Raw genomic sequence first — 24,564 nt, 5'->3', positions numbered from 1 at the left:
TCGATATATTGTGATGTTATTGTGAGAACTTTGACGATACAATATTACGATATTTCAGACATTGGTAACCCACGAGCCACAAGGGGGCACTTCCGGCTCCATCGACTCTGGTTCCAATTGACTTTGAGCTGGTTAATACAAAGTCAATGTGATCCTGGTGTTTTTATTGCACTGTTTTGTCCTTAGATAAATTCTTATTCCTTGACACTCCCTTAGTCCACTTTTTTATCTATGATCTATACATGGGGAAGACACATTTTGCTCGAATACATGTGAAAAAAATCAGGTAAAGGGCCTTTAAAAAAAACAGACTGCATGGTATATCATCATAATGTAGTATTTTTATCATGATTAACATACAGCAGAACTTTCACACCCTCCTTCGCCGATGCCATCTAATATTATACAGACATCTGACCTTTTCAAAGATGACAGCATTAAAATTAAAAACGATCCTCCCTCATCATGCTGGGAGTGATCGCACCTAGAATACACGGACAGTAGCTCTAGTGGTACAACATAAATAATATAAGTTAACATGGTCCGAGTCTCTACGGGTTTTCATTGACTCCATGTCTTCTACTGCAACGCCGCGCATCAATAATATAGGTTGTGCTAGCTGACACGCACAAAACCAAGATGAATTATTCAAACCAACCCACACACATACGAGCGAGCAAAGTCCCCCGGTGTATGCACTGGCGTAAATCCACTTGTGGTCAACCAAACAAGCCACTGTTCAAACAAGTACGCGGCGTAGATCAACAAGAACGTGTTTTGACGATTTTATTTCAATTTCGGTTCGCTTTTCCACGCTCATTCATAAAACATGGCGGCATTTTTCAGGAGTGAAATCACCGCGACTCGTATGTCCTTCGAAATTCAACTGTTGTCAACATGGAGTGGCCTATAGTACCTGGAGGCGAGGGGCTTTTCCCTGATCTCATGGCAGTCTCGAGAGCTGCTCAGCCTCTCCGGTTACACGAGAGGAGGATGGTTTCGTAGTTAAAGATGATGTACTGACAACAGCGCTGTATCAGGGGAGGCCAAAGCTATGCTAGGCCTGCAGGCTACAGTCTGGCCTAAGCCACTCTCGGGATTCAACAAAGAGCAGCACCAACGCAATGGCTCCAGTGGCTTTTCTCACCGGATCAAGTGTAAAGTGGAAACAAAACATAAACTCTTAAAAATGCACTATGTAACTTTTTTTTTTTTTTGAAGGGTCCGCCACCTGCTTTGTTTTCATGGAGATGTTATCGCCTTGCCTTAAAGTTACAAAGATTGGCATATTTATTTCAGTATGGATTGCCCAAAATTCCTCGAAAATCTGTGTATCATTCGTTCATTTGTTTTTCAAAATAAAACTAAAAATAAGAAAATGAAAAAAATAACAGTTTTATTCATTTTTTGTCGCCAAAACCAAAATGAAAAAACATAACGATTCGTTGTTTCAGTTTTGGATTTTGTGTTTAAATGAATCAAGGAAAAAAAAAGATAACGGCTGTTTCCTGTTTCCGTAACTTAAACTGTGATGCTGGACTTTTGCGCTTCATTCAGACTGAACCAGGACTAAACCAAGACTAAACCAGGACTGAACCAGGACTGAACCGACTAACAAATGGTTGTCAGTTTTTTTATTTTGGTTTTAGAGACAATAATGAGAAATAATGAAGAAAATTGTTGTTTTTTCGTTTTCTTATTTTTGGTTTTATTTTGAAAAACAAATGAAGGAATGACACATGATTCTTGAAAAGCAGGCATCCGACTAACTGTGAGCTGTCACTTAATGCCATAATGTGGAACAATCTAGAGAAAGCAATAACATTTTACTGGAAACAGAAAAGTTGCACAGTGCACCTTTAAAGTTGTAAAGTTTGAAGGAATCCTATTTTTTAATTTCAGAAAATGACTTTCAAAACCATTATGCTGTGAATGTGATAATGGAAAAAAACTTTTCTTACATATTAAAATGATCATCTGATAATCTGGGATAAGTGTAGATCCATAATTTATTAAAAACATTGGAAATTCAAATCTTCTAACTAATTAGCAATCCATTTTATTTGTAAAATAAAAGAAAAAAAAAGAAAATGGTTGATACTTTTCGAAATTTCCCAAAAATCCAAAATGAAAAATGTTCAGAATGTAGCTTGATTTAAAAATGGGAAATTCAAATCTTCTAATTGTTAATCTACGTTTATACTTTTTGTAATATCGAACAAATCCAAAAGTTGATAGAAACTTTAAGCCTGGATTCAAACGCCTTTTGCAGGAGACATATCAGCTCGCTTGAATCAAACCTCTGCCCTCAATAAAACCTTTTAGTAACTCTATGAACCTGAACTGAAGCCCATGGTATCAATGCATGACTGATAATTAATGGATGTGGGTTGATAGAAGATCTGATCTGCATTCATCATGGAGACTTCACTGATGAAATTAATAAATCATACATCCCCGATCACGTCTCCTCGCGCTGAACTGTGGAGACTCAGACAAAGACAGTCTCACTTTGCTTTAACCTTAAAAGAGGAAGTCAAATCACAAAGAGTTGCCCTAATTTGCCCCGACTGCTGCTCACTGATGTCGGAGCGGAGTGACTAAAAAGCTGTCAGGAAAACAGAACCCGGGTCGCACTTTGTTTAAAATGCTCTTTAAAGTACTACTAGACACTTTCGGAGTACGCTTACAGAATTTCAACGTTAAGGATGTGATTTTAAGAGTTCTGTACTGATGCCTTACAGGTTTTATATTCCACAAAATTGACTCTTGTGAGCGTTTAGTCATGTTGGAACGCTGGTACCTCCTCAAAAACATACCTGGAGATGTGTTTCGTTTCATTCGAGCCCTATTCACACGGGATAAGTACAACCTGAGGACGTCTGGTAATTTGCAAATTACCGCCCCACCTCTGTGTTACTTGCAGCACATTCGCACGGGATAAGCCAAGCCCATAAATTACTCTATTTTACTGACACTGACTGCAATTGAAAGAGAAAAGAACATCGATAGACAAGAAATAAATTTTAAAAAAGCACGCAATTACAACAACAAACACTGAGATTAGGGCTGGGTATCATTAAGAAGTGGCAGATACGATACATATCTTGATACAGTGAGCTTTTGATTTGATACGATTCAGTACGATATATTTCAAAGCGATTCGATACGGTTCAATAAAAAATAATGGCTAAATCATGGCTGTGATACAAAAAGTCTTTGTTAAACCATTTGTACAAAGTTCATATGAAACACAAACATTTTCATCATCAAAACAGTAAAAATGTCAAAAATGTTTTTCTAAACAAGCAACAAAACTGTAGCGCTGTAACAAAATAATTTAGTAAAATATATAGATATATCGATACAGCAGCCCATGATATCGATACTGTAACATCACATTAAACGATATATCAATATTTCGATATTTTTGCACAACCCTAACTGATTTGCACGGGACAAGTATTATCACCGGACGTCTGTGTTTGGTGAAATATAGTTGGTAATTTGCCACAAAATTTTTACTTTACAAATTACAAACATGGCACATTCGAACGGGATTAAGCTCTCAGACATCGTCCGCAATTATTACAAATCACCAAAGGTCCACGGTTAAAACTAATCCCGTGTAAATAGGGCTTAACCCTTTATTATTAGACTGTCTACATCTCCAAAGTTCAAAATGCTCTGCTCCACCTGATCAAGTAGTGTTAGTTTTCAGCTACCTTTTAATTTTAGGTCAGTAGAGATTGGCAATTCCAGGGCTGAAATTAACCAAATGATTCTAGTAAAAGATGTATGGAGTTTAAAAACACAGTGGAGCACTCCTTGTATTACCACATGACATTACAAGGTGGAACGTTGGAGTGTTTTGGAGACAGATTTCATATAGATTTCTCCCACAGACTTTCCAAAATAAATTAATATTAAAAGTTTGCAAGTTTGCTCAGGGCTAATCAGCTACGTGGTGACTAATGCAGATTAATGCAAAATCTTTTTCTGAAACTTTATAAACTAAGTTACTAAAGCATTTTGCCAAATCTTACTTTTTTTTTTAAACTTTAGTGGCCGTGTAGCTGGTTAGCGATGTCTTCGAACTCTTAATATTTGAAATTTTCTAAAAGTTTATGGGAAAAATTAATTGAAAATGTACTTCTTGAACTTTACAAACTCCAAATACAAGACCCTACAGCATTCAAGAATCAAACTCTATGTACCCTTATTGTAACAAAACTATAAAACCAAACCGAAATATGCAAAAACCTCTCAGGACACCATCGAAGGGTCACTGTCTCAAGTGATAAACAACACCCCACCTGCACTGACAGCACCCATGGGCGAACAAAGCGCCAGGACATTAGTATTATCACCAGCACCCATACATCTAGCCTTCCACCCCACCCACCACCCGCCACCCGAATGAATGCCTACTTTTGGAGAACATTTCTTTATCTGAAGTACCTCGGCTTCTGTGGAGAATTCATCACATCTGGGTGTCAAGCTCCGCGCCCCGGGACTCATTTCTCGTGTTGTCAAGATAGCGTGGCGTCCTCTCTGAATGGGGCTGTGTGGGTGTGAGTGAGGAGATAAATCTGCTTGGTCTGTTGGTAATCAAGGTCATGGGAGTCGGCCACACCACTGTTTAAGGAGGAGCGGTGAGATTTTTCAGTTCCTCATTAGCTAACAGGGTCTCGACTTGGCGGGAGCTGATAAAAGACTATGCTATTCAGAGATGCATTTTTATTGTTGCCATATCTCAACTGCGTTTGGAGACAGGATGTGGTGGAACGAATGGTTGGTGGTTTGTTTGGTCTCTTTGCAAGAAGGGTCTAGGTTAGATTTTGCATTGAGTTTGAACCCGTTTTCAATAAAACGGACAAAAGGCCAAAACGAATAAAAACGTTCAACCAAAAAACGTTGTCGTGTGGACACCACTGTAGACAGACTGATAAAAGTTAGTCAAACATGTGAATGAAACAAAACACAACTTCAGGTATGTTTTTGAAGAGGTAACATGGCTTAAAACTCACAAGAGTCAATTTTGTGTAATATAGAACCTTTAATATTCTTAATGATCGTTGTCTAAAACATAAGAATTTCTCTAGTATGTAAAACATTATGAAATAGAAGTTTTTGAATGATAAATTAAAGCTAATGTGACCAACGTTTTCATAAATTACACATTTTGACAATGCTTGCTTTTGTTGCTGATTTCCCATTCTACACGAAAGTCCCATTATCTTTTCAATTCCGTGTTCTGATGGCATCAGTGACCTTATGTATCTCTGGTGTTGCCAAATCTCCAATCACTATTCACGCCATATTACCGATCTGGACCTAATAGTGAAAGAGCCTGTCCCATCACGCAGACCGAGATGGGGACAGGGGGGCTGCATCGGGGAGAGTAGGTGGTCTCGTGCACCCCACGCCACGAGAGGTTAAGACTCACCGCGGTGACTCTCTTCGCATCTGAGTCGAAGCAGCCCGAGCAGAAGTTTATTAGACACTGGCAATTACCCAGAGACTCCTCAGGGGCCCATATTAAGCGGGTGAACTTTGACCCTCCCTTAAAACCCCTGGAACAAAGCCACGGTAATCCACAGCAGAGGGCCCAAAAGGTGTGCTTTAATCAGAGCCGGCACTTCGGTAACACATGGATGAGAAGAGAGGACGAGCGCAGCATAAACCCGGATATGGATCTGTTTACACTGAAAGATCAAATACGAGTCTGCCACTAAACGAGCAGCGGAGCCCGTTCTCCAAAAACAGACACGCCACGGAATAACTTAGCAAGATTTATAAAAAGGAAGACGAATTCAAGATAAGTTGGGGTTAGCGAGTGTGAAAGCTCATGTTTTTATAGTGGCGTAATTTGAAGCATTGTCACTGCAAAGTCCTATTGGGGACCATAAGCTGCACAATATATTGCAACATTACTGTAATATCAGCAATATAACAAACATTATTCAGTGTGTTACTTACTCATATTCAGTTCGGGTTAGCGTTTTTGTAATCTTTTTAGTCAGTGACTTGAATGGTTCTGACTAAGGTTCACTTTATTTTGAGCAATCAACCTAACCTATAATATATTTTTTATTATTTACTGTCAGGGTTACCACTCTTTTTCACTGACTAATTTCAAAGGTTTTCCATTACTTTTTCTTGACCTAAAGTGAATTTCCATGACTTCACGGCACCTACATGTGCAGAATTTATACTTTTAGGACTTAATATGAAATGTTAACCCTTTCCACTCACCTTATGGTTTGGTATTATAGTTTTTTAACATTCAAAATTCTGTCAGTGCATTTATTGTCGTCTCTTTTCAGCAAAAGGCGCATACATTTGGAAATAATCATAATTGCCTTAAGATAACTTAACAGAACGCTTTAGTTGCATATAAGAAATACTAAAATCCCATAACTTTTCCAAAACTTTCATTGAATTGACAAAATTCCATGACTTTTCTAGGTTTAGGAAGTGGCATGTTCAATTTCCATGACTTTTCCAGGATTTCCATGACCGTGGGAACCCTGTACTGTGCAGGCAAAACAAAACTACATTCTCTGTAACTACACTACCCATGATTCCTCACACAATTAAGCACATAAACTAACCACACCAATGAAACCAAAACATGAAAAAGGTGCTGTATCTGATTTTTACCGTCTTAAAAACATGAAATCCAGAAGTTTGTTTTAAACTGTTTGCGATGGTCCAAAGCTTTTCCTTACTTTCCTAACTTTTATATTCATAGCCTCCTAATTATTTTTACTTAAAAGCACTTTCCCCAACTTTCAGGCCAGAGTGGAGTTTGCCGTGACAGTAATGGGGCGACAATAGCTCAGTTGGTAGAGCATTTGTCCGCTGATCCGAAGGTTGGCTGGTGTGATTCCAGCTCCAACAGATGAATGCTGTCGTTGTGTCCTTGGGCAAGACACTTAACCTACTTCACCCCCAGTGTCTGCGTGCTCTGGTGTATGAATGTGCGTGTGAATGGGTGAGTGGTCCTTTGTTGTAAAGTGCGTCGAGTGCCTTGAGGGTGGAAAAGCGCTATAGAAAAAGGTGACCATTTACCATTTAATACATGCTAACAGTGCACTTCCTGATTTGTAGTCAATAAAAAAACTTTATATAATTAGACGCACACAGCAATCTCACTTTGGGCATAAAAGTACATAGCACAGATTTTATGCAATTAAATGAAAAAAAGATTGAGAACTTCGCACGTCAATTACTTAAGACGGGTGCGTTGGAGGAGAAGGAACAGCCCAAGAACACCGAGAAAAATCCTGCACACCGTCTTACTTGCAAAATGTGAGATTTATTAGGACAAACAGTGCAACGTTTTGGCACTAGGTTTTGCCTGATGAAGGTCTAGTGCCGAAACGTCGCACTGTTTGTCCTAATAAACCCCACATTTTGCAAGTAAGACGGTGTGCAGGATTTTTCTCGATGCAATTACTTGAAAAAATAAAACAATCAGGTACAGCCTCTTTAACTTCCGCCTATGTCCTCTCCATACAAACACGCTCTGCCCTTTACTGAGCAAATCCCCTGTCCTTGATACATCCAGCCATTAGGGTCCTGACAATGATATCTGGCTCTAAAATCTCTGGCTTCTGGTGCTTGTGGGAGATTGCATTGAACACTGACAAAGCCATCAGTCACGGGGCAAAACAAATGACACCCACCTGTGTACAGCATACATCAGCCTATGGCCCATTCTGATAGATAGCCTGCTTACAAATTACTACAAATAAATCATAAATACATATAATAAAAGAAGAAGATGAGAAATTAGTCTGCGTTATTACATTATCCGCGTAAGATACACTCGATCTAGCGCAGGGAGCCTCGCGGATATCACGGCATCATTTTAGCATTTAATTGGACATAAAAAACACCTTTGGGGCCAGGTCGGGGCTCACTTTTAATTAAACGGCTTTATCGCGGTCATTAATGTTGAAGCGTGTGACAGTGACCCCCGCCAGCGCCTGCTCCACCTTCAGGGATAAATATTCAGATGGTGTGGACAGGATGACGGATAGTCCCCTGGCTGCGGAGCTCAGGGGAGGGTGGGGGTCTCCGGGTGGGGGTCCCGCGGTGAAGGTTCAAGTCAGGCATCTGTCAGTCCATCAGCTGAAGCCTGTCCACACCAGGCGATCACATTACAGCGGGCTTGCCATATTGTTTGGGCTCCGGCTCTGAAGCCAATCTACAAAATCTCTGGGATGTCATGTTAGCAAAAAGGACATGTAGCTTGGGTTTTTGTGCACTAGAATTGTTTTGTGTGCATGAAGAAAATAAGAAGTCATTAAAGGGCACATATTACGCTATTTTCTGATCTATGTTGTAATATTGTTTTTTCTTCATTCTCTCTCGGGTTTATTTACCTCGAAAGTTCTGCTGCTAGAAGGACTTATCTGAAAAATCATTGCAATTTTGTGGACAAACGTTTTACTGCGTTTACTTTTGCGTCTTAGAAGGTAATTGTTGCTCTATGATGAGAAACAGGTAGTAGCGATAACCCCTCCTTTGTTCAGCTGACACTGAATTCACACGCAGTAACCTGAGCAGCATTAGCCAGGCCGGCGCCACCTAGTGCCGATGCTCAATTTCATTTCTCTCCAGTGACTAGGTCAGGAATCGGAATACACTAGACGGTTTACAAGAACCACTGAAGCTGTAGACCGTGCACCGGCCAATCAACGGAGAGCTGTGAAGCCATGACGTCAAACTCAAGCACCTGTCTGGGTCTCTGTTGTGGTACAGCACAACAGTAAACAAAGCGGTCGAGATGGACGTAGACGAAGCCATACATTCTGTGTTGGTGATGATTTCTGAGATCGAGGATTTAAAGCCAGAACAAAGAGAATGCTTGGTGAATTTCATCAAGGGGAAAGACGTTACTGCCCTTCTTCCTACGGGATTTGACGCATTACATGTTTCACGACCAAATAGCAGCGATTGGTAGATAAGAAAAGTAACCGCCTACCGTCGAGTGAACAAATCCTAATGCTGTGAGGTCAGGCGGTTTCCATGAAATTAAATCGGCTGATGAATCAGGCTAGAGCAATATAACTTCCGGGTCATATAAACCAGAGAGAATAAAATATCCAAATTAAAATAGGCACCCAGACGGTTTTTTGATTGGTGTTATTTGAAATAAATCAAATATTGGAAATAGAGGTCGAAATCTGATTTTTTTAGACACCAAACCCGAGTAATGAAATAACAAACTGTTTTCCCATTTTACTGTTTTCCTTTCTTAATTGAAATTCAAAAGAACGAATGGTACACGGAGCCTGGAGTTGTGTTTTGTTTCATTCACACATGTTTAATACACAAACCCTGCTTCTCTCAGACAGAAAACACTCTGTTCCACCTTATAACGTCATGTGGTAAAACAGAAAGTGCTCCACTGTGTTTTTAAACCCCATACACCTTCACTAGAATCATTTGGATAATTTCAACGCTGGAATTATCAATCTCACCTGAACTAAAGGTAAAAGGTAGCTGTTAACTTGAGTGAATGAAACAAAACGCAACTCCAGGTATGTTTTTGATGACGTAACAACATTATAACATGACTTAAACCTCACAAGAGTCAATTTTGCGTAACATGAGCCCTTTAAGTACAGGAAATGCCAATTCTAAGGTGTCAGGGGCATTTTAATAATGCATAAGATAAGACCTTTTAAGAGCTTTACAATGGTTTTTATTGTGCCGCTCGTTTCAGGGTACACATTTGGTGCCACAGCTGCCGTGCGGAGTACCCGGACCCTCTCTGTGTTTGCATTTGGGGGTTGGGGGCTGTTTTGGACATCTGTCTCCTGAGCATCTTGGACTGTCCCCCTTCACGCCCCCGTCAGTGAAGACTACGCAGCGCCAATATCCTGCACGGGCCCTTTCATGTGCGCCGATAATGGGAGATAGGGATCGGAGGGGGCCCACTCGGGATAATGAGAGAGCTTTCCATGTTATTGCCTCGTGTCACACCTAAAAGGAGCATGGGGGATTCTGGGGGTGTGGGCTTTTGATCAACTGATAATGCTGCCAAGTGGAGTAGTTTTTTGTGTTTTGTTTCATGATTTGAACTCAATACTGTAGGGAAATTGGTTTATCTACAGCCATTTTCTTGTTTTATTTATTAGTTTTTATGTTTTTTTTAAAAACAGTACTAGTTTTTTTCAATTTCCTTATCAAAAAGAATCCTTATTATACATCAGGATGAGGTTATAAGCTCTTTTCAAATAGGGACTACAACTAGCATGCGAACAGTGTCCCAACCTTACTACCTGGTTCGTAGACAATAGGAAAAACCAGGAACAGGAGCTGAAAATTGGCACTTACTGGATGGATCGAATCAGCTATAAATGTTGGTTTTGTAACGTTGTCCGATTGCATTGCCAAATAAATCAACTAAACCATTTCTAAACCAGGTCTAATCAAATCAAAAAACACTTTTAGACCTGTATAGCTGGTCATAGAAAAAGCCCGTGCACCCCACTTTGAGAAGCTCTACATTAGGGTCCTCTAACACTGTCAAGAACCTCTTATCGGCGTTGTGACATACGACCCGGGATCGCCCACCTTCTTTTCGGCTTAAAGTGTAATTCCAGTTTTTAATGCAGCTTTCCTTTGGCTCCTTGGCCTCGGATGGGTCCTTTTTACTGCCGTGAGTAAATGGCCTTACATGCTTTGGCTCTCTGAAACGCTCTTACGATGCTGGGAATGGTGGACGGGAGCCAGCGCTTGGGCTAAATGAATGGGGGAGAGAGAGGGGCGGGCAGGGCATTTCAATTACCTCTTCCAGGAGCCCGGAGAGGTCACCTTCCTGGAGCTGGGTTGGGCTAAAGGGAGGAGGCGCTGTGGTACTCTGGCCGTGCACTACGCGGTTTCTTCCAGATTGAATTTGAAAGTAAAATGGGGCGGGGCCGTAACTCAATATAGCGTATGATTTTGTTAGAGGAGTCCATGACATGTTCTTGATTACGAGGCGTTCTTAAAGGTTACGGGATTTGATAAGGTTCAGAGAAAACAAGGTGCATACGTTGAATTTCAATCCAGTAATTTATTAAAAGATATGTTTATTTCTTTGCCAGGAATGTTCCGTGGTATGACATTAACCATATTAATCTAGCATTTGTTCATTACAGGTGTTTCTATTGCTGAAAAAACATTCTAAACAAAGCAATAAAATTAATGATCCACCAGAAAAGTTGCGCAATGCACCTTTAATGCATTTGTTTTCAATTTTTAGGGAAAAATGTAAAAGTAGAAAAACAGTGCGCAACTTTTTGTATTGTCAGAACTTGATTCTAGTTTCTGTCTCAATGTAAATGCGATCAAAAGTGGCTTAAAGCTGCACTGTAGAACTTTCTGAGATGTTCAGAGATGTTCTACAGTGTGGCATTTAATTAACCATCTCCATGGAAACAAGTAGGGCCATCACCAAACCAAGTTACAGGTCACATCTGTGGAGAAGTGCAGAAAAGATGCATGTTTTGAGGGATAAAAAGACCTGTAATTGAATATTTTAAAGGTCCTATATTATGTAAAATTGACTCTTGTGAGCTTTAAGCCATGTTATAATGCTGTTACCTGGAGTTGTGTTTTGTTTCATTCACACACGTTTGTATAATCCTTTATTATTAGTCTGTCTACCTTTTACCTTTAGTTCAGTAGAGAGAGGAAATTGCAGGGCTGAAATTATCCAAATGATTCTAATGAAGGTGTATGGAGTTTAAAAACACAGTGGAGCACTTCCTGTATTGCCACATGACATCACAAGGTGGAACGGAGTGTTTTCTGTTTGAGAGACTCAACACTGCGTTGGTTTGTGCGTTAAACATGTATGAATGAAACAAAACACAACTCCAGGTCTGTTTGTGATGAGGAAAAAACATAACAGAGATAATACAAGACATATTTGTTTAATGCCATACTGTGGAACATCCCAGGCGAAGCAATAACCATGGAGACAAGCAGATGGCTGATTCTTCACACAGTGCACCTTTTAATTAGTAATGAACCCAATCCTGCTTATGACATTTGTTTATTTAGTTAATCACATAGGGGGGAAAATCAGTTTCTAAAGAAGACACATGGATCTAGTATAACTTTGATTTCTTAACTTGCGAATTACAACATGTTAGTGGTAACTTCAGCTCTAAATGCTGGCAGTAACTTCTAATCCTCTCCTATTAGCAACTGTGAGCTCATTATATCGTTATTTTGCAGTATTGGGATTACAAAGCTTTCACTATAGTCTATCCTTGTTTGGGTTTCTATGGACCACCGCAGAGGCCACTGCTTAGCCCTGTCAGCTGAGCCAGTTTAGCAACAGCTGTGGGGACCCCTCCCTCCGCCCCCCAAACCCCTCGCCTCCCTCCAAAACCACTGCCCCCTCCCCACCCTCCCCACCTCCAGACCTGCGCTGACCACCACAAAGCAGCTGGAGCCACTGGTCAGGCTGAAAACCACATGAAAAACCAGACCAATTATAAACAAAACGCCTACAAGTGCGCAAAGAGACTTCTCCAGTTGTGCATTTAGAATGAAGCTATAAACATGTTTTGGGTGTATTTGAACATGACAGGAAAGATATAAATAAAGACATGTTTTATTATTATTGTTATTAAGTCGCCAGAAGAGGGCGCAAGAACAAAATCTGCTTGAGTTGTGAAAAGTGAAGTTTTTTTATGAAGCTTAAAACAAATTTTTGCTAAGCTGAGTTGCTAATTGATATGATAAGAGGATGGAGAAGATGTATAGAGTTTAAAAACACAAAGAAGCCTGCCAAATAAGCACTTGCTAAACTGCTACATAAAGATATTTTTGGAGGATTTGAGCATGACAGAAAAGATATAAATAAATACTTTCTTTTAATATGATCAACCTAATGAAAATCATGTGAAAGTTCCACATTCATAAATATAAATGCAGCAATAAAAACATTTTTTAATGTTTTTAAAAGATCTGATTTGTATGTTAGATCCATTTATCCATCAGATAACCAACAAAACAGACATACTTTAAATATTTTTATTAAATTGTGGACATAATTTTAGTTTTATTTTATTTTTTATTTTTGTATTAATTAATTAATTAATTTATTTTGTATTTGGCTACATTCCCCTTTGTTTTATTTATTATTATTATTTTTTTTTTTTTTTTACTTTTAAAATTATTTGTATTTATTTTTTCCTGTTGCATTATTTTCCTTAATGGTACACTGTGTAACTTTTCTGGTAAAAGGTCCGCCCACAGACTTGTTTCCATGGAGATATTATAGCTTCGCCTGAAAGGTTTCACAGTATAGTATTAAACTCATCTTTGCTGTATTTATTTCAATTAGAGGTGTTTTACTGCTCAAAAAAAACAGTAGGAAAAACATGTATTCCTATGAAAAGTGAGCTCACCTCTCCACAGATCTCACCTGTGATAAGTGTAATGCCATACTGTGGGACATTCTAGACAGAGCAATAACATTTCCTTGAAGATGAACAGGTGGTAGACCCTCCATGAGAAAGTTTCACAGTTACACATTTAATGGTTCATACTGTGCACATACTATACCCCATGACCTTTATGATACGTCAATATTATACACTGCATGATATACATCAGCAAAAAAAGAAAAATAAAACCCTACAAATGCGCCTCTACCACCACAATGTAAACGCCATTTGGCTAATCCACAGCAAATCAATAGGAAATCTTCCCTTTGTCGCGCTGCTTTAGTGAAGAGATTCAAAATAAACGCTTCAAACTCGGCGGATGATGGAGCGCTATATTGTTTGCAAGATCGATCTCGACCCTGAAAGTTGACAGAAAATCTCTTTGGAGCAAATTACCATCATGTCAGAAGGACCTGGCATTTTTCACACCTCGCTGCTATACGGAAAAGCAATTATTATTAGACGGTTGGCTGTGATAACGTTGTAATGAAATCCGCAAGCTGAATATATGGCTCTTATTAGCATAGATAAAACAGCGTTACAAGCTAATCATGGGCCCGACTCCGCCACGTTTCGCTCTGTTAATACTGGCGTCATGCGAGCGCCGCTGTTTACAATGGTTTTAGATGCGTTATCGGCGACAATTGAAATGAAAATGAGCCCCAGCCACGCGCTTCTATGTTGAGGGAAATTGAATACGGTTATCAGCTATAGAGTGATGTTGGGCACATTTTTAAGTGCTCCAAAAAAAAAAAGCCTAATATATAGCAATGGGAATGAAGGGTAAGATTTTTTTATTTATTTTGAAATTGTATTTATTTATTTATTATTATTATTATTATTATTATTATTATTATTATTATTGGTTTTTATTTTATTTATTTAAATTAAATTAATTTATGTATTTATTTGTATTTATTTTATTAATTTTGTGTTTGAATAAGGAAGCTAAGTGATATTAAGTTTATTTTAAGCGTTTTATACATTTTTTTTTTGTATTTTTTGTTGTTGATTGACATTTTAACAGTGCTCCAAAGAGTAGGATGATAAATAAATAAGTAAGTAAATAAAAATATATTTACATAGTAGTAGGCGGTAAGAACAAGATTAAAGTTTTTCATCATCATGATCACAAAAAAAATAATAAAAAATAATGTTGAAACTTTTTTCAAAATGTTATACAATGAAATAGGTATATAGTTATAAGTAATATGCAAGAATCCAAATATTATAAATGTGTATATTTTCTTAAAGGTGCACTACGTAACTTTTTCGTTGCTCGTTACTATGGATATGTCATTGCTCTGCCTGGAAAGTTCCACAGTATGACATTAAACAGATACCTTACATTTACTCAATTACAGGTGGCTTTATAGCTCAGAAAAACAAGCATTCTGGCTGTGAGCGGGGTCGCCTCTCCACAGATCTGACCTGTAACTTGGTCTGGTTTGGTCTCAATGAAGACAGAAAGGTTTAATACGATACTGCGAAACATTCGAGACAAAGCAATAACATCTCCACGAAGAAAAGCTGAAAGAAAAGACGAACCCTCCTCCAGAAAAGTTACACAATGCACCTTCACCTTTAAACTTTTGAAAAACGCTGAATCCCAATTTAATGTTTTTATACGGCGTTGCGTGCGGTATCGACATTTTTGGAATTCCTTGTTTCACTCCCTTGAAATACCCATGATCACACACACACACATGCACGAGGGGGAGGGGCTTCTGTGCACATGTAACTTGTCATATACAGTAAAGTACTTGCTGGATTATGGGCCCATGTGATAATAAAGGCCAACTCATGTGCAGCCCTGTTAGAAAGACGATACGTTCATGTGACAATCAGATTATAAGAGTAAGCTGGCATTAAGAGCACGCCACCTCAAGAATGTAGTGTGAATTATATAACGCGTTCTCAGCAGTGGGAAGATGCCAACACCTGAGAGCTGAGATTTTTGTAGAGCTGCTGATGTTTAAGTGATTGGTGCTGATAATAAAGCCTATACATAGAACTGTACACGACAAGCCTCTTAAGAGCACCGGCTTCGACTTGTGGAACTATGAATCAAAGCGCTTATTTTACTCTGTTTTCTGATCTGTTATAATGATGTTTCATCGTCACAAACATACAGTACCTGGAGTTGTGTTTTGTTTCATTCACACTTGTTTAAACGCGCAAATCCTGCATCCTGTTCCAGGAAGTACTCCACTGTGTTTTTTTTAACTCCATGCATCTTCACTAGAATCATTTGGATGATTTTAGCGCTGGAATTGTCCAAGTTCTCTACTGAACTAAAGGTAAAATGTAGCTGTTAACATGAAAACTACCGCTACATGACATCACAAGGTGGAACAGAGCATTTTGAACTTTGGAGATGTGGACAGATGTTACTCAAATACGTGTGAATGAAACAAAACCAGGTATATTTTTGATAAGATAACAACATTGTAACTATAGGTGTGCAAAAATATCGACATATTGCTGTATCGATATATCACCTAGAATAATTTTTGGTATATTTTACTAAATTATTTTGTTACACTGCTACAGTTTTGTTGCTTGGCCAAAGGAAGGAAACGAGTTTATGTGACGCATCTGACATTTTCACTGTTTTGATGATTAAAATGTTTGTGTTTTATATTCTCTTTGCACAAGAAGTGATTTAATAAAGACTTTGAGTATCACAGCCATGATTTAGCCTTGATTTCTTTATTGAACCGTATTGAAATATATTGAACTGAATCGTATCGAATTATAAACTCACTGTATCGAGATATGTATCGTATCGTGGCCTATATATCGAGGTATGTATCGTATCGGCAACTTCTTAATGATACCCAGCTCTAATTGTAACATGGTTTAAGCTCACAAACGGCTTTAACTATGAAACCTAACTGCTCCTCTGTGTTTATAAAGTCTATACCGATGAAACTGCTAGGTAGAGAGTTTTGCTGCCTGCTTGTCTCCACGAAGATGTTACCGCGTTGTCTGAAAAGGTTCCACAGTATGGCATTAAACACATCTATCAAGCAGTTACCCAATTACAGGTGTTTTCATGGCTAAAAAAGAAAGATTTTAACTGTGAGTAAGGTTGCACTTCCACAGATCTGACATGTAACTATGCCAAATAAGTTTAAAGCCATACAAAATTCCAGACAATGCAATAACATCTCTTTGGAGACAAGCCGGTGCCAGACCCTCATGAGAAAAGTTCCACAGTGAACTTTTAAAAGTACAAAGCACATATGGGCGATACCTGTGATACTGGACAGCACCCAGGTTTTCAAAGGTCAACTTATGTTCTAATTTGGCATTGAAAATAACACATAACCTTTAGCCAACTTTGTAATTTTATTAAGTAATTGCATATGGGCTCCTCTCGAGTTCCTGCCAAAGATGATCTGATAAAAAAGTAATAATTATAAAATGATTAACGAGCAGAGTTGAAATTTTGAACCGCTGACGGGGCTCTCGTCTTGTGTGAATGTGTGTGGTGAAGTGAAGGCTGAGGCAAACCTTTATAACTCATGTTAAGACGGGAGAATTCATCGCAATCAAAACGAAATTTGAACGACCACAATTAGCAAACGGCTACAAGGCTAAGTACCATCATTTCCTCCACAGAACAATAAAATATCCAGTCTTATTCTGCAGAAAAACCACAAACTCTGTAGTGATTCTGTTTCAGTGTTTGAGTCAGTTCTCGTAGACGCGTTTAAATCTACACTTTGAACAGAAACTTAAAACATAAATTGGAAATTACACATGCACCATTGTACACAGACACTGAGGTGAGGTGGGTTAAGTGTCTTGCCCAAGGACCCAACAACAGCATTTATCAGTGGGAGCTATAATTGCACCGCCAACCTTCGGATCAGTGGAAAAAAGCTACCAACTGAGCTACCGTCCAGTCTTATCTTGCAAAAACATAATGACAAACCTGGTAATTTAGAATACACAAACATGTTTTGAAATTCATCACTTCATAATTCTTAAGTGTCTTGCCCAAGGACCCAACAACAGCATTCATCTGTGGGAGCTGGAATTGCAGTGGAGAAAAGCTACCAACTGAGTTACTGTCTAGTCTCTTTCTGCAAAAACACAAAACCAGTTCATCAGGGCTTTGGGTTGAATTTTTTGTATGAAAAGTGCTCTATAAATAAAGTTTGACTGATTTATCAATTTCTTAAGTGTCTTGCTCAAGGACATAATGACAGCATTTATCTATGGGAGCTGGAATCGCAATGGAGAAAAGCTACAAACTGAGTTACTGTTTGGTCCTATTCTACGAATAAACCAAAAACTAAAACTACTAACTCTATCATTTAGAATACACCAACATGTTTTGAGATGTGATTCTTGCATTACTTTGTCAGTTCATATTTCTTAAGTGTCTTGCTCAAGAACCCAATAACAGCCTTCATCTGTGGGAGCTACAATCGCACCACCAACCTTCAGATCAGTGGACAAAAGCTACCAACTGAGCTACTGTCCAGTCTCTTTCTGTAAAAACAGTGTTTAGTGTCTTGCTCAAGGACATAACAACAGCATTCATCTGTCGGAGCTGGATTTGCAGTGGAGAAAAGCTACAAACTGAGCTTCTGTTCCGCCCTATTCTACAAAAAAACAAAAAAACAAAACAACTAAGCATGTTCTGAGATGTGATTCTTGTGTTATTTCAGTTCCTATTTCAGTTTTTTGGTCAAATCTTCTGAACAGGATTAAAACATAAACCGCAAATCGCTGCAACCGCTCGCCAGAAAACTCACAATCAGACATTTTTTCCCAAATCGTACAGCCCATCCTCACCATTATATAGCTGCAGTGGCCCCTCCCGCTCCCTTCACACCTCCTGTTCACATGATACACTCAAACAGAGCAGAACGGGCTCCAGGCATGTCAGAGCCAACTGATTGAAATAGCCATATTTCGAGGCGAGAGGGGGTCGTATTAAAATATACTTGGCAAAGGCGGTTTTCACACATCGAAACCCCCAGTGCCCGCCCAGCTCAACCTGTTACTGCAGAAACAGCCCCAGATTATTGTGCAATGGGGGATAGAGTGTTTTATCACGGACATACTTGATTTTATGTATCACAATATTCTGAAATCTGTATGGTTTAAAAGGTGCATTGTGTAACTTTTTTGATGGAGGGTGCGTTAAAAGATAGAGATTACTTTACCTGAAATGTTTCACAGTATGTTATTAACCATTTTTATCTTCATGGAGATCAAACCAGACCAAGTTACAGGTCAAATCTGTGGAGAGGCGACTCTGCTCCCCAGCTTTTCCGGGGATTTTTGAGCTATAAAATCACCTGTACTTGAATAAATATAAGGTAGAGTTGTTTAATGTCATACTGGCCATGTTACATAAGAGCTTTAATTCCAAAATTTCACTTTAAAAAGACCATGTAAACACTTAATGTATTTTGTAATGTATTTTTGAGCTATAAAACCACCTGTAATTGAAGAAATGTAAGGTAGAGCTGTTTAATGTCGCAGGTGATGGACCCCCAACAAAAAAGTTACACAGTGCGCCTTTAAAACTGAGCTGCAGGAGAGGTCAGAATAACCAAAATATCATGATATTGCATCGTCAGAACTCTCACAATAATATCGTGGTCCATCATAATATAACGAATTGCAGTTTTTTCACTTAAAAGTATTAAAAAAGAGGGAACTGCACAGGCCATTATCCTCACTTTACTCACTTTACTACATCATAAAATAACGTTTATTAAGCACTTTTAAATCTTATTTGTTTGGAATATGACATAATAATTCACAATGAAGACTGGTCAAGGTATTTAAAAAGGAAAAAAAAATAGCATATTATGTACAACTCTCCAAAATATTGTAATAATTATCGTACTGCGAGAGGCATATCGTGATAATATCGTCCCGTGAGATTTGGTTATTTCGCTACATCCCCAGTCAGCCCTAATGCAATGGTGGAAAACTGAAAAACTGACGCTAAGTTCAAAGTCTTCTAACCCTAATAAATCAGTGTCTTGCCCAAGGACACAACAACAGCATTCGCCACTTTCGGATCCAACCAACTGAGCAACTGTCAAACCCATACTACATAAATACATACACGTTCTCTTCTTCCCACTCCTTTTTGGGCCTATTTATGTATTTTTTGTTGTTGTTATTTCTACTATGATTTCATTAATGTTATATGTTCCACTGTAAAAGAATATACATTTCTTACTTGCCCAAAATAAATACATAAATCTCGAAAAATGCATAAATAGAGAATATGAACGTAGGCCTGTCAAAATAAATCCTATATCGACTTATCGTTCAATATATGTTAGATGGAAGAATAGTTTTTGGAGGTCATATTTACCGTGGATACTTTTTCTTTGTACCAGTGGGAAACTTTTAGTTATTTTCCTCTTCTACGATGAGATTGGAGCTGCAGAGGATTGAAAAAAAAAAAGATTTCTATGACTCATTGTAGACACAAAGTAAATACTAAAAGTGCTTCATTCTGCTATTTCCTTATGGCGGTTTGTGTTTTTTAACCATATTATAGATTTGGAATTGTTTTTTGGCGATAATCCTGCTTTTTGGTTATTGTGTGGATCGTTTCTCACCAATAATTAGAGTTACAACATTTGTGATCGTGACAGGTCTATATGAACGCAAACTATGCCACATGTCGTCTCATTTCAGTGTAAATCCTCCAGTCTCGGTCACTGTTCACCTGTGTGTGGTCTCTCGTGGTCTCTCTCAGCCCACTCTGCTCTCACAGCCTGCAGCCTGGAGGTTAATCCAGCACAAACCTGCTCTGGCATGGCCCGCCTGGATGAGTGACCAGTGAGTTTGGGCCAATATTTTATCTCTGTGTTTCATCTGCAGAGCTCCTGACGGTACACACACACACACACACACACACACACACACACGCATACACACACAACTCCCTGTAGCCCTGCACCATCACACCACACGGACTACACTCAGAGAAGGCTGGACTCTAATTCTTCCCAAAAATTGAACTCCCAGGCACTCGGGTTTTTCCATCAAAAAACTACCTCACCTTCGATCCGTCGGCCACATCGGACAACAATAAAGCAAGAAAAAAACTGTAAATATTTGTTTTTTAAAATTAATTTGGTAAATAAATAAATAAATAAATAGTAAAAATAAATAAAATTAAATTAAATAAAAATAAAAAAATTAAATAACAAATTCAAAAAATTCATTAATTCATTATTGCACTAATTTCACTTATGGCTCATACACTTGTCTGCATATATCATACTCTAGCCTTTATTATGCGTCATTGTTGAAATATCTGAGTTCATACATATAAAAGTGTGCTGCTACCATTAAAATGTAAATCCTTTTTCTCTAATCCACAGCAAATCGATAGCAAATCTTCAGTTTGTGGTGCATTAGCGAAGAACACACACGACCCCCTCTCACTTTGCACCAAACTGACCACTCTTTGAGAAGGCTGGACTGTAAATCTTCAAAAACTGAACTTGCAGCAGCTCCCGGGCGCTCGGATTTTCTCTCAGAAAACTACATGACCTTAAATTCATCTCCCCATCAGATAACCAGAAGAAAAAAAAAAAAAAAAAAAGAAATATTTTGTTTATATTTTTTTACATATTAACAACTTTTTTTCTTTTTTTACATTTATTCTTTTAAATTAATTATGTATTTATTTATTTTTAGATGTACTTATTTATTTGTTAATTAGTTAATATTGCAATAATTTCATTCATGGTTTACTAGTAGGGATGTAACAAAAACCAAAATATCGTATCGTCAAACTGTATCGTCAAAAGTCTCACAATATTATCATAGGCTGTCACAAAATATCGAATTACAAGTTTCTTTGCTTAAATGCTTTGTTTTATAGCAGCAATAGCAAATAAACATCGTGAACTACATCTCCCATGATTCATTTCAGAGCAGGCAACATGAAGAAATATGTTTTTTTACTTGAATTTTTGGGATTATGATGGAAATAATTCAAACCAAAATCTTGTCAAGGTATTTTAAAAGCAAAAAAAGTGTCCTATCTAGAAATATCGCAATAAATATCGTTCCGTGAGATGCATATCGTGAAAATATCATACCGTGAGATTTGGATATCGTTACATCCCTATTTTCTAGTCTTTCTTATAAGCATTGTATTAAATGTTAGATATTTGAGTTCACGTTAAAAAAGACTATAAACGTGCCTCTGCCATTAAAATATAAACGCCTTTTCACTAATCCACAGCAAATCGATAGGAAATCTTCTGTTTGTGACTCCCTCTCACTTTTCACTAAACCGACCACACTCTGAGAAGGCTGGTCTGTAATTCTTCAAAAATTGAACTCGTAGCAGCTCCCAGGCGCTTGGATTTTCCATCAAAAAGTACCTCACTGAGCAGAGAAAGCTTTCATCAACACAGTCTAGGTTCTGGCTGCTTTTCCATTCTTTTGACATGTCCTTGGGCTAAACGTCTAGTGTTTCCTTCTACGCTTTTGGCAAGAATGGAGCTAACCCTGGCACATGACCTTCTGTCGAGAGAAGCAAGAAAAAAAACTATTTCCTTACACGGATCGATATCTCTACATTATCAAAAAGCAGAATGCAAGATTTATTTGGCTCCTCGCTGCTCGTCTAATGGAGGTTGGTGATAAACAGTGCGCGCTTGTGTCCTCCAGAGCTGAAATACCCAATAGGGAGCAGTCAAGGTGAATGGATCTGTGGTGAAATCAGTCAAATGAATGAAGCTATAGAGACGCCGGTTTATTGTCATGATCGAGTCTGAGTTAAAAGGGCCGTATTACGCCATTTTCTGATCAGGTTGAATACTGTTTCCTCATCGCAAACACATCTGTAGTTGTGTTTCGCTTCATTCACACATCATTAACACAAAGAAACAGCATATGTAGGCGAATAACTCACTGTAAATAAAACAAAACACAACTCCAGGTATGTTTTTAATGAGGTAACAACATTATAACATGGTTTAAAGCTCACAAGAGTCACTTTTGTGTACCTTCAAGTCAAGACACAGGCAAAACTCATTGATTTCTTGGGTTAGTTTGGTCTCAAAATGATATCTTTGTCTTGGAAACATTGTCCAATCTGCAGCGAAAGATCAGGTTTAATGCTGTTTCCTCATCACAAACACATCTGTAGTTGTGTTTTGTTTAATTCACACATCTTTAACACACAAAACCAGCATATGTAGATGAATAACACAGAATTACTCACTGTAAATGAAACAAAACACAACTAAAGGTATATTTTTTATGAGGTAACAACATTATAACATGGTTTAAAGCTCACAAGAGTCACTTTTGTGTACCTTTAAGTCAAGACACAGGCAATAACGTATTGATTTCTTGGGTTAGTTTGCTCTCAAAATGATATCTTTGTCTTGGAAACATTGTCCAATCTGCAGCGAAAGATATTTTATAAGGTCATTTAAGTACCTCGCGTCCAAAGTTCACATTTTAAACGCTTCCAGAAGAATCGACCAAAAGACTGAAATATGAAGTGAGAAACCACTACAAGAATCACATTTCGGAACAAGCTTCAAGGTTAGCAGTTTTATACAGAATGAGATATTTTATTGTTTGAGGAGGAAATTATTGCACTCTCACTTGAGTAAAGGTTTTGGTTACTTGTGTCTTGAGTAATTTCACAGACCACTACTTTGTACTTCTACTTGAGTAATACTATTTTGAAGTACTAGAGTTCAGTTTTTGGCTACTCTACCCACCTCTGACTAAAACCTATTGTTCCGTCTGACCAGCCAATCCCTTTTACATTGTGTTTGAGTCCAAAATGGTCTAGAATTGGACCATAGAGCGTGAAAAACCTCTGTCCAAACTTGAGACGCTCCAAACACAGCTGCTAATTTGTCTCACATGTCTCTCAAATGTGGAAGACTTCGAAAGTTCTCATAACATTCAGAACAAAATATGTAACTTCTTTGACCTGAAATAAGTCATAGTTTGGTGCTTCGACTCTCACAAAATCAATGTTTCACAGTCGTTTACGTAGTTTATCCTTTTGTACGTGCAAGTTTTTGATTTTGATGCTGAAGTCCATCACTCCCTCGGAAATCAGGGAGATACTGCACCAGATCCACTCGTTTTTACAAAGTTTTGTCAAAGCGTGTGGCTCTGGTTGGTCCGGTAATATTTTCGGCAGATATATTTAGTTACAACCCACCTGCCCTTCTCCCTGACCAACTCACCCGCTCCAAAATCCTTCACCCCGTTTAACCACTGGTTCCGTACGCACCCCCTTGAGCGACTAAGAAAAAAAGATACACACAAACAAAAACGGCAGCCTTTTGCGATTTGCTAATTAAGTTCATTCAAATTTCAGTTTCATTGCCAATAACCTTGCAGCTCTAGTTTTTACCAACAAAAGTTTACTCTTACTACTTTTTTTTTTCTTTTACTTTCATCTGAAATGACAAATTCTGCATGAGAACTCTCCCTAACGCAAAGTGACATGTCCCCTGGTACTTCTCTGAGCTCTGCGTCTCTCAAAACATAAAAACAGCACATACTTCTCTAATGGAGACTATAATGTAAACAACATTGACTGAAACAAGCTCTGTCTCTTCAGATAACCGTCAGATTCATAAAATATTCAAACTGTTTCTCGATACACAAATACACAACGGCGCACTGTGTAACTTTAGGTTGGGAGTCCATTACCTGCTTGTTTCTAATGCCGTACTGTGAAACATTCCAGACAAAGGAATAACGTCTCCATGGAGAAAAGGATTTGAAGGACCCTCCACCAGAAAGGTTACACAATGCACCATTAATTCAGTGGCGCCTGGTCCTTTTAAGCAGAATAAATTATCCTTCTATTTTCCATCGAACGTTGAGTGACAGACTCACGCCGAATCAACAGCTCACGTCCCTTTGACCGAAACCGTCCCCGTCAGCGAAAATACACAACATTTTGGAGTGATATAAAAGATGTTTGTTTTGTGTTTAGTTGGAACGGGACCATGGATTTTGAAACTTGAGGCGAAGAGGAGATGAAAAGGCATTTTGATGGGAACTGTTTGGCAAATGCAAGCGCCGGGATTCAAGCAAGAAATCT

At 38.4% G+C, this 24,564-nt stretch overlaps 1 protein-coding gene across 3 annotated transcripts in view; it reads right to left on the bottom strand.

Annotated features, from left to right (window-relative positions):
* The window catches only part of robo3 (roundabout, axon guidance receptor, homolog 3 (Drosophila)), a 213,644-nt gene that overhangs the window by 116,589 nt on the left and 72,491 nt on the right, over nucleotides 1–24,564 (bottom strand). The gene's annotated exons all lie outside the window — the stretch shown is intronic.

This window comes from Boleophthalmus pectinirostris, unplaced genomic scaffold (genome assembly GCF_026225935.1).
Source record: "Boleophthalmus pectinirostris isolate CB_2022bp ecotype Guang Dong unplaced genomic scaffold, ASM2622593v1 HiC_scaffold_12, whole genome shotgun sequence".
NCBI lineage: Eukaryota > Metazoa > Chordata > Actinopteri > Gobiiformes > Gobiidae > Boleophthalmus > Boleophthalmus pectinirostris.
This window is presented reverse-complemented; position numbering and strand designations above follow the sequence as displayed.